Consider the following 21,143-nt stretch of genomic DNA (forward strand, 5'->3'; position numbering starts at 1 on the left):
GAGCGAGTTTAAACGAAAATGCGAAAAACCATGCTTATCGGAAATGCCGTTCGGATCAATGTAAATTGCGTATTTTCGGCAAACAATTGGTTTTCAGTGACGATGTATCGTCCGACGTGAATAAAGGTCGACCCAGCGGTAAATATTCATAAAACAGTGAACGATAAGAGGATGGAACAAGGGGAGAAAGAGGAAAAGGGATGTAATCGGATAATATACAATATTCGCAGAGGGTGTGTTAAAAAGGGGATGGTAGATTTTACACCATTTAATCACGATTCGTTGCGCGGTAACGATCGATGCATCGATATAATTCGGCAGCCTTGCTGAAATCAGCAAATGCGCCAGGTAAATATTAAATAGTAAAATCGCACGCGGACTCGGCGAACGTTGCCGACCCCCCACGGGGAGGGTAGTTGCAATTCACACGAGACGGTAAGATCGCGCGCGCGAGCGGCGTAAATTGAATTAAACTGTCGTGGCTTTTCGTGCTGTATTACGATGTTATACTCGGGCTCTAATGATTCCCACGCGAAAATACACACACACACACATACACACACGCATACACGCTTTGAAACCCCCCGGCTGGAATTCTACTTTTAGATCGCAGATAACGCGTAACCCACGTGGTAACGAAACGTCCGTGAGTCATTCATAGCATGAGATCGACCTTTAAAACGGCGAAATCATAAGTGAGCATTCGGCAAAATTACTCGATTGATTTAATTCCAATTAATCTTATTTAGTGCTTTGCGCAATTGCAAAAGTGTTCCACGTGAAAGGCAGATTCCTCTAGAAATTTGTTAAATTCGTACTCTGTGAGAAATAATTACATATTAAAATAAATTTATATATCATATCACGAGATATGTAATGGAGAACAGAGACTACTAGAATGAAAAAGCAGAAACAGAGATAATGAAGACAGCATGATAAAAAAAAAAGGGAGACACGTCCCAGAGACGGGAAAAATAAATTATTCTCGAAAATTTATTTTTTTTAATAGGTTTTAATTACGTCACGCATTACATAATACAAATGAGAGCAAAGATTGAACTTGCCGCTAGGGAATATTAATTTCGATGAAATGTTTGCCGCGGTTGCACTCCAGGAATGTGTTAGCCGACGTAATTAACGGTACTGCAAAATTCAGTGTTTCCGCGAATGCACTGACCCGAATCTTCTACGCGCACACTAGTGTGCGATGCACGAAGGTGACTACAATTTGCAGTGATTATCACGATTTATCGTCTATAGGCAATCATCGCGATTTAGCTCGCGATATCGTTAACCCTCAGGATTCGTACAACAATTTCTCTTGCAGTGGATTAAGATGACGATGTTAAAAGTAAAAGATAAATAAATAAATCGTTCCGTTGGTTGAAAAGCAAATCTGAATTCCTTTTTGGAGACGCGGAAATATTTTGATTCGTGAATTGTACCATGATAATGTTTGCATTATTATGGTGCATAAAATTTCTTGGTTTTAATCTTGGAAAATTTCGTTTCGCGAACCGCCTCTGCAGAGTTGCACAAACATCCATAAAAGACAATGTATTCAGTTAAGAGAATTGCAGATTGTCAGCTGCAAATAGTTGCCGCGCATATACATAATTCATCGATCGACATCCCCGGACGAATCACAGCGCGCGAGAATCTCTCGCTAAGATTACAATGGAATGCAAAAATGATTGCGTGGGCTTACCTAGCCGTGACACGGTTGCGTAATAACGAGAGATGATAATCAACCGACGATCACGGAAAGAAGCGAATACGTACGTCGGGAACTGTCTCGTTAGCCAAGCGTGAGGTTCTTTGTGCACGCCGTTTAAACCTTTTAACCTCTTAATTAATCGAGTGACGAGATCTTTGATCTCGCCCCATCTAAAGTCTGATCAGCTGGATTATTCATGCTAGAGATACTGCCAGTAAAAATTTATTCTAGCAACAATATAAGCGTAAAAATTATATTTTAACGAAAAATATAAAAACAAATATTAAATATCGAATGAAAATAACGCAACGCATACATAATAATAAATATAAAAATTACAGTACTATTAAAACAATAAACTTTTATCTTCTCTTATTGTACGCTGTTTCTTCTAAAATAAAAAATAGTTATAATAATAAATATTAAAAGAGATGCGACACGTGATGGATATAGATTTTCCTAGTATTAATGAACATATAAATTTAAAATTTGGGCTGATGGAAACTTATTTTATTAATCGATTATAAAAGCTATGATCAGTATTAGCCTCCGGGAAAATTTTCTATAAAATTATCACGAGTATTTTCAAGTTGATGTGATTATAGAATGAGTGTTAAATAGCTAATATTATAAATAGAAAATAAGCCAACCAATTTTGCTTACCAAGTATACCACGGTAACAGAAAATTTATCAAATGTCCATTTAGAACGAAAATTCATTTCTGTACTATATTTTTTGCGATATTTATTCTGAAACAAAAATATTTATAACTAAGACAAAAAATAATGAGAAAATTACTCATTTATGCGTGTCAAATTGTTTCTATTTAATCAAGTGTTTTATCATCATGTTGGAAAGAAACATTTACTAACGTGCATTTAGCGTCTAAAAAAATTAATAAATTTCAATTTTTTCCCGTCGAATAACGAACAATAATTTGTTTCTCTTACAAATATTCTCTTACTAAACATATGGATTATTATTCTGAAATATCTATGTATACATGTATATATACATGTATCTTTTTAATCTCTTTTCAATTAATTCTTATTAATTAATATATTTCGAGATTCCTGAATTTGACATTACGCAAAGTATTTTTATTCTTTAAAATATAAAATTAATAATTAATTTGTAAGTTAAAGTGAAGATTTGCTTTGTAAAATATAATTTAATTTCAAAATCGTAAATATTATCTTATACCAAACTAACTTTTTTATAGTAAGTATATGACGAAAAGTTTATAATAACTGCAAACAAGAATTTATGAAAATAAAAATTTTAATTTTGTAGGGGAAAATCTTTACTTCAACTCACAAATTAATTATTAACTTTATATTTTAAGAAGCTAAAAATACTTTACGCAATGTCAAATTGATGAATCTCGAAATGTATTAGATTTATTAACTTTTGACGTAGTTGATTCGTTCAGTTTCTTCTTAAATTAAGTTTAAATAACTACATATTCGATCATTATTAAGAAAAAATGATCTCGAAGGCAGACGCTCGCCTGGAAATCAGCTTTCAGATTGCTCAATCAGAATAATCGCGGGTGTTTTGTCACTTACTTCGTTCAAACGAGAGGATGTATCTCTCGTAGAGGCCGGAAAATATGGTCGTTTCCTGTGGTAGCGCCTCGTAATAAAATGTCTCATACGACACACGAGAATAATCTTATCGAGAATCGCGCGTACCGTGTAGTACATACGTGTGTATGCATATGTGATTAAGCATCGTCGTGGGATAACATTATCCGGCGATATGTAGGTAAACACCAATCCTTTAGGGAGATTAATGGCCCTATATTATCTGGTCGATATAGCGTCGCGGTCAGATCAAGGTTTTTTAAATGCGCGAGGAATTTTCGCCTTGCACTCGGCATTCCGCCGCTGTTCATTTATCATTTTGACGAGTACTTGTCACGTGGTATTTCCGATCGCGTATCGCTCATAATTCAGATCATCCCGTCCGCCGTTTATATCGTATTATTAGTAGCTATTATACGATGCGCGTTTCGTATCACGGCCCGATTTTAATGTCACGCATGTCATAAAATTACACACAAACTTATTATTTCCGAATTAAATCATGTGCCCCTCGAGCGACGAGATAAATCAAGTTTGAGATTCTGAGAGCAGTCGTGGATATTTTCTTTTGGCTAAAAATAGACACACTTTGACATCGTTTATTTTCAGCTACGATTCAAAAGTAGATATTTATTAGAATTGTTTTTTTTTTTTTTTTTTTAAGCGTAATTCTCATAGAAAATTTTCTGCTATAATGTTATCTGTTCGAATTCATTTCCCATGAGATTTTGAAATTCGTCGAGATATAAAATCGTTGAATAATTCTTAAGTGATGGAGAACAATAAACCATCTTTCACATATCCCTTCTTTTCAGATATAGCTCCCCCCTAAAAATGATATATCGATTTTGTCCGCTCGTTGTTATCATTTCTTTCTTCTAGACAGAGTATACCGGTATTTCCTAGCACGAGTGACTTCTGAAAACATTCGGCCCTCTTTCACAATCCTCTCGCCTTTTCTTTTCTTCTATACCGATGGGCTATTCACGTCTTTCACAGAGTTGCCTTCGGGGTGGATAACCCGAACGCAACTATGTAAAGCCTATACGCACTCAAGAGTCTTCCGAAGGGACCGCTATTTCTGCTCTCGTGAAAGGAGATATATCTTTATAATTTTTTCATACATAAAAATCTAAGAATATCTAACTTTAATAATATCTAAATAAAAAATCTGTTTTAAATAATTGAGAGGATCTATTGCTTTAAATAAATTAGAACAAAGTTTTTTAAGAAAATTTACTAAGAGTCTCGAAATCATTTAAAAAAATGTGTTATAAAATTATTTTGGTAATTTTTATAATAATAATTTAAAATAATTACTATAAAATTATATTAATAATTATTATTACCTATTAATATTATTATTAATAATTATATATATTATTATAGAATAATATATTTAATATATAATAGAAAAAAATTATATTTTTATAATATATATTGTAACAATTATATTATATTGTATTATGATGCAAGTTAGATATACATGCTGTAAGTCCGATATTTTCTACAATCTTTCCATAGAAATTCTGATTCCTGACAGAGATGTCCCTTACGGCGGCTCCGAGAAATACTTGGCAACCTTTTTGCTCGTCTTAACATTCTCCGCGTGGGTCTTTTCGCCCTAGAGACCGCACATGCGGCCTCTGGAGCCCAGATCCTTTTGTGTTCTCGCCGTACCTTCTTTGTCCCTCTCTTTCTCCTCTTTTTCCCCTCTTTCACTCTCCCTGTTATTTTTTTCTCTTATCCTCGACACACGAGATCTGCCAAAAGAGACTCGCTTCTTTTTAACAAACAAACCATGCGAACAAATAAATGTCACGAGCCGCTCGAGACACGTTACCACTGCAAAGCTAAACACCGCTTTGCTCTTGTTCCACGCTGCTAATTTACGTTCGCTCGTTATTACCACGTGCGAAAGTGGACCTTAGTGCCTTCGGCGTGCTTTTTGTCCATATTACATCTTTTCTGAAACTACAAAGTACATTTTTTTAAATTACTACGTTGTGACGAAACTAGCAAATTATTATAATTATTTCTTGCGCAATGAGGAAAAGGAGACATTCTCTATCTATAATATATACATCAAATAATATAATTAATAAATAGATATGTTCTCTAAATATGTGTATGTGTGTATGTTTTACTAAATTCTAAGCAAAGATCTTTTATACATTCTTTAACTTTTAAATAAACTTAAATTCAATGAAATAAACATTATATATACATATAATTTTTTTAATCAATGTAAGGAGTCATTATTGTTCCTTTACGAAAAAATGAGGCATAAAGCTAAAAGCAAGAGACTAAATACAAGACTGAGAAATGACGATTTAATTCCTCGCATCGGAAGAATGCTCCACTGTATTTGATCTCGGTTTGGGGCCGGATACGCTTATTACGAGACGCTCCTTTTCTCTCCGTCGTTCTCTCACTTCAAAACTAATGAGTGATTAGCAACAAGTGCATTCACACGCAGATAACAAATACTAATAATAAGTGGCAAATACATCGAACTTGTATTGTGAGACTCATTCACGAAGCTGATAATAAATGAAACATTACACAAATCGTTCAACGCGGATGATGCGTTTTTTCATCACGTAATACAAATATGCATAGTTTTCATTTATAGGCGCATGTGTTTGTTGCAAATGCACATATAGTCCTAACATTTATTCGATTTCCTTTGTCGAGGAATTTAACTGTTTAATACAAAATTTCTAGTTTTAGTTTCGCTGTATTATATTAGGAACTACCATATCAGATCTTGTGTGTGTGTTTTCAATAAGATATGCGATATTGTAATAAACAACGAAATATGAGATATATGAACGGTAAAATGGAAATCAAAAAGATAAAAAAAGAGAGCGTGAGAGAGAAGGAAATTAGGTATAAAATTATTTCCATTATTAAAACAGCAAAAATATATATATTTTTAAATAAATTACGAAAAAGTAATTTCAATAAGAAGTTATATCATATTTTATATCATAATATATATCTGTTACTTTTGTATTAATTAATTAGTTTGTTTATATATCAATATCTTACAAAAATATTTTGTTATATCATTTTTTACGTCAATATTTCTGTTATCAATAAATTTATCTAATTGTTTTTTTTTTTTTATACGAATATTTTACAATATTATTTTGTATTGTTAGTTTTAAAAAATAATTTACGTTATTACTTGTTTTTGTTAAGCTTCATAAAAACTAAATGATGCTTTCGAATCAATGAAAATAATTTAAGATACTATTAGAGAAAAAAAAGATGATATTACTTCATCGTTACATCATCGATTAGATCAACCTTTGGTTACTGAAATAAACACCTCCTACGACATCACCAGCTAATATATCCTGAACGAAACGATTAAATATATCCTCCTCCTTCTCGAATCTTCTCCATTAATTCTTAACGCTTAACGCTTAACTCAACCGCGAAGCCGACACAATCCCTAAAGTTAATTCAACTCAGTATAGATTGTGGTATACATTGAGCCCTAAAGTTGAAGTCGCTTAGTATATCCAGAATAAACATACCGAATAAATAATCCAAGTATATATCTCTGTATTTGAAGAAAAGTAAATATAGCTTATCTTATAGTTCGCATTCGAAGTAGAGTCTTTCCCATGATGTTAACGTTATTCCATAATTAAAAAATTTTTTCCGTTAAAAATAAGAGCCAAATCATACATATAAAAGATATTATTATACAGCTTTTACAACATAAATGATAGGTAGGGAAAAAAATGTTTTAAGAGATACGGAAGGTTAAAGACTCAAGTCCTGGCAATCACGTTCATATTAAAAAGCCTCACAATTTACTTTTTACAATTCGTACCTTTTATTCGTTGACAGTCGTCACTCTTATCCTCGATATAATCGGCTACTAGTGCGTTATTTAGACGATTACAGCGCGATTGACGTGCAATTCCGTGTCGGAGAGCCGAAGAAGGTCTCTCGGCAGTCAATGCCGCGGGATATGGACGAGACAATTGTCGATTGCATCAATCCTACGTCTACTTCTCTCGCTATGACTTTGTGCTGTGGACACGTCTTGACGACTGCATGCCGCGCTGCATTATTACTCACTGCACTCGGGACGAATTCCCGTGACGCGCGCGACCAACTTGCTCAAGTCTGCCGACCGCGAAGTATCGCGAGTCGCGAACACGCCTCTCGGAGTCGCAATCGGGCCACTTCTTCCATATACGACCGAGAGCTCCCTCGTTCTCAGTTCGGTCCGCAAAATGTAACGCGATTCGCCACGCAAAGGATAACTTCTTCTCGTCTTTGTCCTTCAATGCGGTGATTCACAATATACGGTCGTGCGGTTTCTAATAGCCACTCGGCTTGTCTTCTTCGGAGATTATTGCTACCCGAGATTGCACGGTGGATTTACGCGCGTCCGATGAATTGCCAAAAAAGGAATTTGTAGAGAAGCTGCTGCATCGTTATTTGCTCGTCAATGCGTAAATTGCGATCGAGAAACGAAGACGAGAACTAGATTTTAATAAACTTTCAGTCACGTTAATTATCTTAGACTTGTATAAACTTGATGATTCAGCAGAATGGATTAGTGAACTTAAATAGATAAGACGAGTTTTCCAACAAACATACAATCATCACATCTTGAAAATAAGTTTGCTCTTATCTTTCGAGTCTTTCAGATTTCTCCAACGTATCGAATGTGCTCAGAGACTTAGCAGCAATGATATAATTATAATTACATTGAATATATTTTTGTAATGTGTAATCAGGCGGTGCCAATTTCTTGTATAGAGGATGCTGTTTATTATTGCGATTGGTTGACCGATCGTACAATCACAAACCTTGATTTCGATTTTGCAGCGAGTTTTGTCAGTACATTATCGAGGCAAATTACTGAAACATATCGCCAAGTTTTCGGAGCAGAAACAAACCGCGGCAAACTGCGAAACTATTATTCCGCGCTGGAAACTGTCTTTTGAAGTACCGTGAAATTCACCGTAGAAGATACGCAACATCGAGCCAGTTGGTGGTTTGAAATTCGCGAACACAGTTGGAAACTGTGATAAATTCAGTGACAATATACGGGAGAAATGCTGATTTTGCGAGAAGGTATTCAGCAAATTTCTTCAAAAAATTCGTCACAAAATCTACTCATACAAATATATAAAGAGTCTTTTCCTGAGCTGCGGATCAAACCGTTGCACTGATAGTGGTTGAGACTGGAATAATTATTTATTAGTCTCTTGCATTATATTGCAACTTGATGCAATTAACTACACGTCAACTTTCTCGTAACAACGTTTTTAAAACTCTCCTAAACTTTCGTAGCATCGTTTCCAATTACAGTCCAGGCGTTATTGTATGTTTCTGTAGGTCGAGGTACGTTTTTTGCAAACTGTTGTATCACGGATAGAGAGCGCCAAGTGCCGTTATCGTGCACGCGAACACCGCAATTTACAGGGATGGTACACTTCGCGGTACATTGATTGCGTTTTCTTCTCGTGACACCAATCGCGATGCAATGGTCTCGCGGCCAGTTTCTCAAACACGACGACGATCGATGGTCTCTAGTTTTGTCCGTCGTCGCGGTAGCACGCGTAAAAAGTACATTCCGGAATTACCGCCGCGGCTGGACTGCGTTGTAATGGCGTTGTAACGCGAATTTCACCGTAAGATTTCACCGGCAGATCGCCGCGCGTTAATCGCATCCTTTTCATCCGCGATCCGCGCGAAGCGACCTGGCAGCGACGTCGCTGCTCGAAAAGGTAATTGCAGCCCCTTGTGCGGCACTTGAAAAGGGGAATCTAGCACACTATCCTCGTACCATTACTATTACACAAGATTATGCATTGTCACCAGGATAGAGCGCGATATTGATCGTATCTCCGCACGATTTTCAGAAGCACTTGGTGAATCACAGCGGTGATCAACGTCACATCAGCGTGAATCTCTAAACTGTAGAATGTTACGAACGATTAACTTTTTATTATTTTTTTATGCAATTTAAATTTTTTATATAGCTGTATAAACTAATTTGCGAAAGAGCCGTGCTTAAAGTTATACGTTTAGCTAAACTTGGGGACGAAGGGTTCGGCTTAATTTGCGAGGAATTTCAGCTTACGCTAATAACTTGAGGATTACGTTAGTTCGAGGAGAGTGGCCTTAAGAAACTAGCAGGAAGACACGAGCTCGAACTTCCTTGCTTTAATATTCGTGAATCTGTCATGAATTATGACTTACGAAGATAATACGAAGATTAAATCTGACAATTCAATCCGCGTCTTGGCAAAGCGTAATAACAAATTGTATTCTCTTCTAATATCTATTATATAAATTTGTGAGATTCTAAATATTTATTAGATTTTGAAAGCTAATCGTATTTTTCGGAAAAGGGAGAAGGGCCGGGATGTAGAAGGAATAATAATAACTATACAGAGTCTGGAAAAGTCACGAGATGCGGAAAAGCATGGCATCACGTTGATGTATGCGATGTAATTCGCGAGCAGGAAAAACCGCGGTGAAACGGCCAGGGAAATGAACAAACGGATGTAAACATCGAGCGATGGACAGAGACGAATGGGGCGCATTGCGGGTAAGATAAATTGAATTAACATATTAACGGACAACGAATGCAAAAAGAAAGAAGAAAGAAAAAAAAAAAAAAAACATCGGACGCTTCAAAATTCCATCTTTCTCTCGCTGTTGTACAAGATAAACAAAAATATTACTAGATTAAAGATGTCTGATAAAATGTTTTCCCGGCTCTTTGATAACCTCGGTGAACTGTTAACTGACCCGTCCCTAAAGAATCGCATATTTTTTAAAAATCGCTGCAGGGCTTGATGGATGTATAGCCACGGATTAAAACAACCATGCGAGCGAAAAAATTTATTTTTATTTTGAAAAAATTTTATACATTGAAGCTAAGGAGAAAAAATGTCATTTGTCAAACTCTTGTGAGTGAATCAGCCCATGTAATCGGTGAATTTCGTTTTGTTTGGCTCGGAGCTACTTCACAAAGATACTCGAGGGAATTCGAATGATATATTTAACAAAGTGTCGTGTAGGTACGCGGAGTTACGCGGTCAATTGGAATCTAAATCAAACGTAATAAGCTGTCGTTCCAGGCAATGCGAGTCGTGATCTCATGAGAAGAAGGAAGCTCTTAATCGACATTCATTAATTTAATCTCGAATTAAAGACGAGAGAGTTTTATTTATATACTTGGCCTCTCTGCAGCTCTAAAAATATATTTGAATAATTAACCGCGTAAGAAAAAAAAAGAAAATATATGTAAGCCATCGACCATCCGTTCCATCGTTTGACAGATTCTTGGCGCAGTAAACGAAATGAAAAATGGAGAAAGCTTGTGAATGATTCGTAGAGTTTATCGGAGGGATTTAATACATTTGGGAAAAGTAAACGAGTTGCGCACAGCGTTAGTGGATTTATTTAATCCAGGAACCCTTCGGGCAGATTGCAGCAGATCCACGCGACATATCCGGCAAGTAATTGCACAAATGGAGACACGCATCACCGTCGAATCCACTCTCCACTATCGATCTTGGTTGATTATATTGAAAATCACTATGTTCGAGTTCTCGAATCGGAGTATCAAACGCGCGCGCGAACCATGCAGCATCGATCCTCTCGATCGCGCTGGCGCGGCAAGACTGGCCGGCATGGATCGGGATCGTGATCGAGGAACAACGACCAGGGACGGCGCAACGTCAGGTTCACCAAGAAAATGCCATTAACGATCCATAAATAGTGCAGCTGATGAGATATTCGAACCGTGAAATTAACAGCTTTGCATTGATATCAGAGTTTAATAAACTTTAAGAAAGTAAATTATTAAAACTTACTAAAATGAATAAGATTAAAAAATGCACACACACACACACACACACATACATTGATATATGTATAATATATATATATAAAATATTATTTTTATATAAATATTCAAAAGTATATAACATTTAAATTTATGAAAAATTTGTACTGTTTAAATTATGAAAAAATATTGCAAGGATTAATAAAATCTTAAATAATAGAACATGAGAGAAATATTTTTTTATTGTTAAAAAAGTGCAAATTTATACTGCATATAAAAACTAAGAATTTATAAAATAGAATATATTAATCTTTATTTCTAATTTAATCGTTAACTAGAAATATCATTAAGAAACACATGGCTTATCCAATCTGGACAGCCTAGAATTTAATCTTATTGTTAGATCAGTTCCTTGAATGGCACGTAATAAAAGAATCCGACGCGTTATCGCAACGTTGATTTATTAAGCGGAATCTTTATCTCTTTTCTAAATTGCTGCGTGAATTCGTGACTCGTATATATATTGTGCGAGATATGCACGATGACGGAAGAGAAAGCCGAAAATATATACGCGAACATTTTACTCTACCTTGCATTATCTTGCGAAATGGAGCGATTAAAGCGGATTAAAGATGGATCTAATATACAATGCGTTATAATTTCTCAATTTTATTAAATAAAATTATATTGAAATATTCACATTGCAAAAAAAAGAAATGATTTGAAAAATTTCTTTGAAAAATGAAGAAAGACTTTTTTTCAAATATAGAGACAAAAAACACGTCTAATGATATTTCTCTATTATTTTAGAAATTTTAGAAATTGAACAATATAACAAAGAATTTAGACAAAAAAGAAAATGACAAAACAAACTTTATAAATGCGAATTGATTTGATTTATCCCCAGAAAAAGTGTTATACTTTTTTTTTTTATTAACATTTCCATAATTTAGTTTTGTCCTTTTTTTTTTTAATTCGCCATATCGTCATCGTAGCACATTTTATACACTTCGATCTAATCTAGCCTGTCAATTATATCGAAATGTAGCACACGAATCAGTTATACGAGATCGAATGAAGAAAACTTCGAACTCACATTCACAGGCGTGTATCTCGAGAATCGGAAGCCAGACTCTCTTTCTCTCTCTCTTTCAAATTCTTGATTTGACGACGAGCAGGATCTTTTAAGAAACTCGAGCAGGAAACGCAGTCCTTAGATAGTCGCGAAGAAGGGAAATGCTATTTCCATGAGACTTTTCCATGAGCGCCCCGAGCCACGTGCCCACGTTGGGCACATACCTGTTTGCGGTATGGCATGTGTGTAGCTGTACCACTACCACAGACTTACACCAAGAGCACGCTGAGATGCACACGTAGGTACGTAAACACGAGCATCTCCCTCATTAAGGTACTCGACTGGTTTGGCCCACGGCACGCACGATGTTTTTCGCACAGGCACGCACACGCAGATACGCACGCGAATGCACGGTACGGAAAAGTGGCAGGTATACACGCGTTACAACTTGTGAGACCTTCCTCACGTGGTCACTTGCGACGTTTTATATAATCCCGGCATTATTTTCACGCGGTTCATTAGCGACAGATCGTGACACTGCGTCGGTTTAATTAAAGGGAGGAAATTATGAAAGAAAGTACGGTGTGAAAAGTGGACTTTTTTTAGGGAAGACACATTGCTCATATTCACTTCTTTTATAGTACGATATTTTTAAACTTTTATTAAATTCAAAGAATATGAAATGAAGCGTGCGTCTTTCTGTGTAATATAAATTACACGATGGTTTTTGAATTTTTTAACTTGCTCTCGTACATTTAAAATATCATTTTAATCAAAAGATCTGTTAATTAAATAATGTTCCAATATTATTGATCGGATAATGCAATCAATATTTATTCAATAATACAGAGGAAAGATTCAACTATCATAGCCAAAGTGTTTCGCGTTACACACGGAAGTAAAATATCATTTTGCAGATAGGGAGAGTTAAAGATGGCTGTGTCATGTCGTCGAGAACGTCGACGTCGTATTGTGCGGATGTCGAGCATCGAGGTGAGCGGCACTTCCGCCCACGTTGATGCTTCTTTATTTCCCCCTTGCTTGCTGCAAGAGAATGAAGATGATGCTCCCTGTAGAATCGTCCTTCGTCGATGGCAAATGTGTCGTATTGTCGGCAACTTTCGGCTCTCACCAGAATGAGTTTCCGCTGGCGCAAACATTACGACGAATCGTACCGGTTTCTCGTTCAATTCTAAGAACCTATTGGGTTCCGCTTCGCTGCTTTCGGCGAGATAAAGTTGTTTTACCGAGCAAACGGATCTTTGCGATTCGGAAATCTTCGAAACAGTAGTGGATAGTTTGAGAATCGAATACTAGTTGTAAGAGGTTTGTGTGTTTTAAACCTTTTTATTTTATCCCATAGTACTCGATCTAATTGTGATAATGAGAGAAATTTTAATCATTCATAATTGAGTTGTTGGAGAATTAACCCTTATTCCGTACCGGTGGATCATTTTTTCATTTGTCTGTGATTTTTCTAACAACGTCAATTTCTCGAAAACAAATAACCATAAAATAATATATTTAAGTAAATTATTTTTCAAATTTATTATTTTAGTCTTTATTTAAAATGTTCAAAGAAGGTATGTACTTTTTTTCAGATTTTTTAAAACACTTTTACGTATTAATAAACTTATCGAAAATATGCTGACCCACCTGTACAGTTAGAAGGTGCCAAAAATAACAATATGGAGTAAAGGTTAAAATGTGTCAAGATATTAATATAATTTTTATATAATTAAATAATGGGAGAATTTTTTTTTTTATTTAAACAATATAATTTTTCTCTGCTCTCTTGAAGAATTCAAATTTGACAAAAGATCTGTCATTTAAAATTAAGTTAACGGATTTAACTGTACGAGATATATGTATATGTATGTATGATATATTGTGTCGTCTCTGTTGTATCTCACCAACTGGTGAGCTGATTTAATTCATGATAGTTGCTTCGTTATTAGACGCGTTACGCCAAGATTCGCGCGCGACGTTATTTACGATCCGTGTATGTAATTCGTAATGTGTTAACTGGTTCATTGCATGTATGGATGCAAACATACAACTTGCTTACGTGCTTTACGTGAATTTCGTGCCGGATGAGCGATTAATGGAATACCTCGCTTTGAAATCATGTAACACGTGATACTAAATTTTCCTTGTTTAATAAGAGTTATAAAAGATTAAAAAAATGAAGTATTTATAGGAAAAAGGAAAATATTAACGTCAACATATAATACTCCTGGCACATCTCTCGCAAGTTTATGTTTGCTTTATTTCAAATTAAAACGAAAATATAATACGAGAAAGCTGATTATTTTAATGATACTCGTAAAATTGATTAGAAGATGGTGATTATATTCATGCAATAATCGACAGTTATCGACAGCAACAAAGAGGCAGAAACACGAGAAAGCGGCTAATCATTCCTCTTTGTTGCTTCTCCAAGTGATATTTCAGTGATTGTCCGGCGAAGACAAGTAATGCCTAGATAAATTTATAATTTTGCCGTAAATTATAGGGACGATCATGCCGGTGACGTGTATTTACTCAAACCGGTTTCGACGCGCTCAAATCTTTTTCGGTCGGCAAGGGTCCCCTCCCGCGTAGCCATAAACGCCGAAGGCGGTTAGTATTTCATTCCGCGTGTCTTTCGATATCAACGATATGTAGCCTCTGTGAAATTCTTAATTCAAGCGTTACAATCGTAATTCCATGGGGCGCGATTCCCAGAATCAAACAAACTTTTCGACAATTTTAATTCAAGTGTTATAAATTATTTTTTTTTTTTTTCTTTTTTCTTTTCTCTGTAACCGTAATATTATTATAACAAAGTCTTATATATAATAATAATAATAATCACAAAAATAACGCGTTGATCCAAGGTTTGAAGCGGTAAACTTCGATGATCGATATTTCCGCGCGTACAAGTCAAGTTACGGAATATCTAAACGATCGCTTTATGGTTAATTTAAGAAGAATGATGAAAAGCAGCGGCTATTTCTTATCTACTTGGGTTACTCACGAAATGATGGTTTAGATGTAGCGCGCTAGCGTACTATCAAGTCTGAAGGAAACTGGATAAAACGCACGGCGGAAATCGCAATTTATTGGGCCATGCAAAATGTAGGAAATTGCACTCCGTATCTTTACGAGCTGCAGAAGAAGTCGCGGTGCCGCCCTGATATATCCCTGAATAATCTCACGGGATCACGAGGATTATGTAACGGGTTATGAGAAAACGGTCGTACATTCGATTCGTTATACGAAGAGCGGTAATGGAGATTAGAGCAACTGCGCGATAACGGAAATAGGTAACTCTGTCGAGGCTGTATCAGTGAATGTAAAAACGCTCAGCTTCGATTGCCTCGTGAATGCCGGCTTTATTTTACCCCCACTTCCTTCTCTCTCTCTCTCTCTCTCTCTCTCTTTGATGAACTCGTGAGAGTGACAATATTTTATCATGTCCCAAGATAAAATCTTTACGAGCGACTGATTAAGGAACCACAAAAATAGGATTACGGTAATAGCAGTATAAACTCATTATATACGACAACTATAAACCAAAGGAAAAAAATTCAACTGAAAAAAAAAAAAAAAAAAAGGAAGGGCTTTGATACACAAATCTCTTCGATAGAATTAGGCATACATTTCTCTAGAGAAATCTTTAGCATTCGATTTCTCAGTTCCGTGACATATATATATATATATATATATATATACGCTTGCTATCTCTTGATATAACAGCCGCACAATTATACTTTCTGCGTTCGGGATTACGTTGCCGAATGGCGCGAGCGGATCTAACCGAACCGGTCGTCGGACTTTGGGAGAACGCGGACGATAAACCCGAGAGTCAATAATAATAACGCGGCAAATTCCTCCGCGGTCAACACAATGGTATCCCCGGATAGGCGATAATCTACGATCCTGCGATAAATAACTTGAGAGAACGCGGCCGTTTTCGGCGCCCGAGATTTGTGCGCCATCCTCTCCTCCCTTCTGAGGCAGCGCCTCGGCCTCGGTGTCGAATTATTTGAAATACGAGAGCGGATGCAACACAGGCTCGCCAAATCGTCGAACTTTCGCCGTAGTTTCCTAGTTTTGGTCGTTTCGAAATACGGCATACACGACCGTGGAACAATTCGCCGCCATGTCGTTTCAAGGCTGTTTCACACTTGCCGCTATCGGGACCGGTGCGGTATGCCAGAATTGTACCCCTGAATTTATGTTATAATTTACGGCGCACTCTCCGCGATAGTGATTCATAATCCTGGATTTTTGACGTGTCAATATTAGTGTAAAACTTAAAAAAAATGTGATAGAATATGCTGTTTAGGAAGAAAATTAATTGGAAGTCAACAGGAGATATTCGAGATATTTTACATATCGCTCGTTTTCTCGAATCTTCTAATTATCTTTGATCCAATTCGTAATTATAGTTGTGTTTCTTTTTTATTAAAGAATATATTAAATGTAGAAAAAAGTGTCAATAATGAAAATGTACATAAATGTAGAAAATGTCAATCAATATTTAGATAAAAGTTATGTGAAAAAAAATTTGCTTTAATCTTTGCGATATATAAGCTCGACTCGTTAAAATCATATTTTTCAAATTGAAATTTTTTAATGATACTTATACAAGTATTTTTTTATAATACTTTCACATTTCTCAAATCAAGTACGACTGTCATCAAACAATAGGTCCTATCCAATAGCTTTATCTACTTGCATAGCTCTGCTTCCATATCTTTAGTCAAATTATTTTATACGATCCAAAAGCCTCATTCCATCAGCATGAACGTTCATTATCTGGACATTATACGACGTCATCGTATAATCATTTCGAGCAGGCCTTTCATTCGGTTCAACAATAAGCCATTGACGTTGAAATTCGCCTACTAAAAACGAGAGGAGCGCTAAAAATGGGAAGAATTATAGACGAAAAGCAAGGAGAAAAAAGTCCGGAGAGAGTCAACGATGGCAAGACAAAAGATTGCGAATTGTGAAAAAAGGACGGCGAAAGAGGAAGGGCGGGGGAGAAGAGAGGTAGGCAAGAAAGAGATCGGCGTACAAGGGTGGTACGAAGGATATATTCACGGTGTTCACCCTTTTGTCCCCTTAATCACCATTTGTGCGCCCTCAGATGCAGCGCATTTGTTGTACGGCAGATGTGCGCGCGGCTGTTGCATCTCGTTGCATCGCGAATCGAACCGGTTTGTGCGGTTTTATTTAATTTCAGTTTATCGCGAGAGTATATAAGAGAGAGAGAGTATACGCGCGAAACAACGACGTGATCATGCTAGCCGGGCGATCGCGAGAAGATTAAATATTAAATAAATTTCTCACTCGGAAAAGAGAAGTTTTATTCGCGAAACTGCATAGAGGAATTATTTATGGATTTTTAGGCATTTTATAACATAAGATGCGCTCTGTAATCTTATCACAATGTCACACAATATTGCAATACGTATTCTTAATAGAAAAAGGTTTGATGTCTGTAAAAGTATCATAGAACGCATAAATATATAAAAAAAATAATTTATAAAAAAAAGAAATAAAGCTCGTATTATTATCATTTTTATTGTAAAATGTGTGTCTATAATTAAATATTGGCTTTTTGGAAAGTTTAAATTTATATTTTTTTCTTAATAAATGAAATTCATTTTGTACATTGTTTCTATAAATTGCTCGCGTTTTTCACTAGAATATAATTTCAAACCTTCGTCAACAATGGAAAAAATGTAGTCTCTTTAAAAGTTTAAAAGGGACGACTATCTTTACGTAAATTCATTTCCAATTAAACATAATATGATAAATTTATTTATCCTTATTTTTATAATATTGTCATTTAAAAAAGAAATTGCTTGCACAATTTGTCAGATTTTCTTGAAATTTCTTTTGGTAATTTCTAAATTAATTCTTGAAAATGGAAATTATTATATTTTTATATACGCAATTAGATTTATTTTGATTATTTTTTCTTTAACTATCGGACGTTATAAAATTTATTGATTAATCAATTAAAATTCAACTTAACGCTTTTTCTATTTATTCTTCCTAAAAACTTTAGTTGCGTAATTAATACACGCCATTCACCATTTTCCTTTTTTTATTGTACATTTCGTGAAGACGACTGCAGTTCGTTCATTACAACCCCATTACTTTGTCATATTAAAATAAAGTGTCGTACACGAGGAATAGAACTTTCAAGAGCATCAATGATGCCCCATGGCTTTCTGCCATGTTCTAAGCTTCTCACGAGTTACGAAACATCAACATCCGGAAGCCCCGGAACTAAAGAACGAAACATCGCGATATCCTCAACGGGAAGAAAAGTCAGTTTATTTATTTCCGGCATGAGAGAGGCGTGGACTCTAGCAGCCGCGCCGTCGTTGCCTTCTTTGAAACGAAACTGCTCTCTTATCCTCCGGGAGCACCCACGTGTAATCGGTGGTATAAATATTTGGTACGTGCCCGGCGCTTTTCGTGACGGCGGCAGTCACGAGAAAAACTCGCGAGTAACCTTGAATGTCGACTTACTGTAAGCATGCCGTTAATTCTTGTCTCGGTCTCGTAAGTGCATTACGGAAATGACGGTTCCCGGACAAATCGCCAGCTGCAAATTGCGAGCACGATGCTCTAAGTACATGTTATAATATTTAGTATCCTTTACGTTACCTAAAGTCTCATGGAAATTTAAAGCATTCTTGAAGCAAAAATTAAAAATTTGCTGACACACTAAATGTAAACTTTCCATAAATGATCATGATAATATTATTTAAACGCATAATTTATAATTATAAAAGGCAAATTTTTGAAATAAATGAACAGACAGTACTAAAATAAAATAAAAGAAACTAAAAATATTAGAATCCTAACATTTTTACGAAAAAACTACGGTAATTGTGCCAAAATTAAAAATTATAAATGTTGCATTGCTAGCGATATCTTGTGGTAACAAAATTATTTAATAACAGAATTCGGAAGGTTTCTCCGTATATTCCAAAACTTACGCTCGCATATGTATTCATGATTAAAAATTCCTGTGGCGGTCGCTTTTTAGTTTTGTGTTGAAAAATGCACGAATATTTTGTCATTCTTTAAAATACGCTGATAATGGATAAAAAAATAATTTATCAAGAATTAAGGTTTGAAGAAAACATTTTTTGCAACGAATTTTTTTTTATTTTTCTAGGCTTCTAAGCTCATTTCTAAAAGTCTACAAATATTCTTTCATGCAATTCTGACCTGGGAAAACCTATTTTACTTTATGTGTATAAATTGCAACTTTTATATTAAGCAAATATATTGTTTTGTTAAATTAGAACTCGATCGATAGTCCGGCATCCCTTTAATATCAATATTAATTTTATTTTCACGGTTTGATCATTTCTTGTCAAAATTGAGCGGGTTATCCCCTCCCCCCGCCCAGGATCCGCCAGTGTATATGTGTATGTTAAATATCTCTATCAATTGACAACACAGCGCTCGGGTCGTTAATATCGCCTGTGCTATGTCAAGGTTATCATCTTATTATCATTCGCGTGGCGACACTCGAGTAGAAAGGACAACGATCTGAGTCGCTCCATGTATTGGATTAATAAGATAATTTTTTACAATCATTATAATTGTAGCAAATAATAACTTGGTCAGCACATAAAAAAGCGGTGACTATTTTATATAAATTAAGGTAGAAAATTAACAATACAGAAATTAAAATTATAAATTATTATTTCATTATAAATTATTGTTTTATTTCAATTTTTGTTAATAACATTCAAATATGTTTTGTGTCACGCTTTATATTTTCTATCGATGTAATTTGTTAATCGCTCCCGGATTCAAAGTATTATATATACATTGATACACAATTTACAAAATCGAATGATCAAAGAAAAGTCACGATACATCAATTCTTTATTAATAATTAATTATATTAATAATTTAAAATTCAGGACGCTTATAATATTCCTCATGAATTTATTTTATACGTTAAATATTTCGTGATAATAACAATTGTCGGATAGTATTTGACCTTCGCCTGTGTTATTGGCAGGTTGACAATATTAACATGCGCGGTCGTTTCGTTATTCGCGCGGCGACACATGAGTAAGAAGGACACGATGATTCAAGCTCTGCGTATATTTTCTTATCATATTATTTTCGAGATACACTATCATTTTCTACGATTATATAATTAACGACAATGGATGACTGATAGAGAGTAAGGTTTATGTATCGTGATTATTTATTTTGCGCGATTTATTCATGAAGGTAATAATCGTGAATTAATAGGAAATAACAATTATAAGATAATCCGATGTTTAGGAGATTACCCTCTTTAAGCATACTTCGCATCGCGTTTAAATTTTTCATCAATTTAAATATAATTTACTTATTATTTTTTCGAAACAAAATAATACACAAATCATAGAATCAATCGATCGGATCAGAAATGCTATTTGTTAAAAATAGAGATAGCATTGCTGCGAGTGACACATAAATTTCGTGGGAGTTTCGAATGTCGAAAAAATTATAGCGCTCTACAATCATGGTTTTCGTTTTACTCTTCAATCACAACGTAATAAAGTACACGCCGGATACGATTCATCCTGCGCCGGGAGTACTGTATATTAAGCTCCACGTGTGTGATTACTAATTAATTATGTATTTTTGCGAGTGAGTGCGAGTGCCATAAAGAAGTCTCAAAATGTGAACAAAAAAAGGGAGATCTGAGAAGATTAGATGATGGCGGATGGGTCATGGAATTGGTATAATAACTTATTTAATTTATAACTCATCAAAATTAATTATTTACTTACATATTTGTACGACAATAATCTATTTTACGTGATCATATGTTTTACGTTATCATACTATAGACATGTATAAAATAAATTAAATTTATTTTAATTTGAAATATTTAATTT

General features: G+C 35.1%; 1 protein-coding gene across 3 annotated transcripts in view; it reads right to left on the minus strand.

The window, feature by feature from the left end:
• The window catches only part of LOC140665970 (uncharacterized), a 227,048-nt gene extending 216,057 nt beyond the window's left edge, over positions 1-10,991 (minus strand). Inside the window, exons 1-2 of one of the 3 annotated variants that reach the window (XM_072892627.1) lie at positions 10,740-10,990; positions 7,155-9,259 (exon numbers count right to left, since the gene is read on the minus strand). The gene's annotated coding sequence lies outside the window, so the exon portion shown is untranslated. Of the gene's footprint in view, positions 1-7,154 lie in introns of all 3 variants that reach the window. The other 2 variants (XM_072892629.1, XM_072892628.1) reach the window with 2 other exon arrangements.
• Between the last annotated feature and the right edge of the window lie 10,152 nt (positions 10,992-21,143).

This window comes from Anoplolepis gracilipes, chromosome 5 (genome assembly GCF_047496725.1).
Source record: "Anoplolepis gracilipes chromosome 5, ASM4749672v1, whole genome shotgun sequence".
NCBI classification, from domain to species: domain Eukaryota; kingdom Metazoa; phylum Arthropoda; class Insecta; order Hymenoptera; family Formicidae; genus Anoplolepis; species Anoplolepis gracilipes.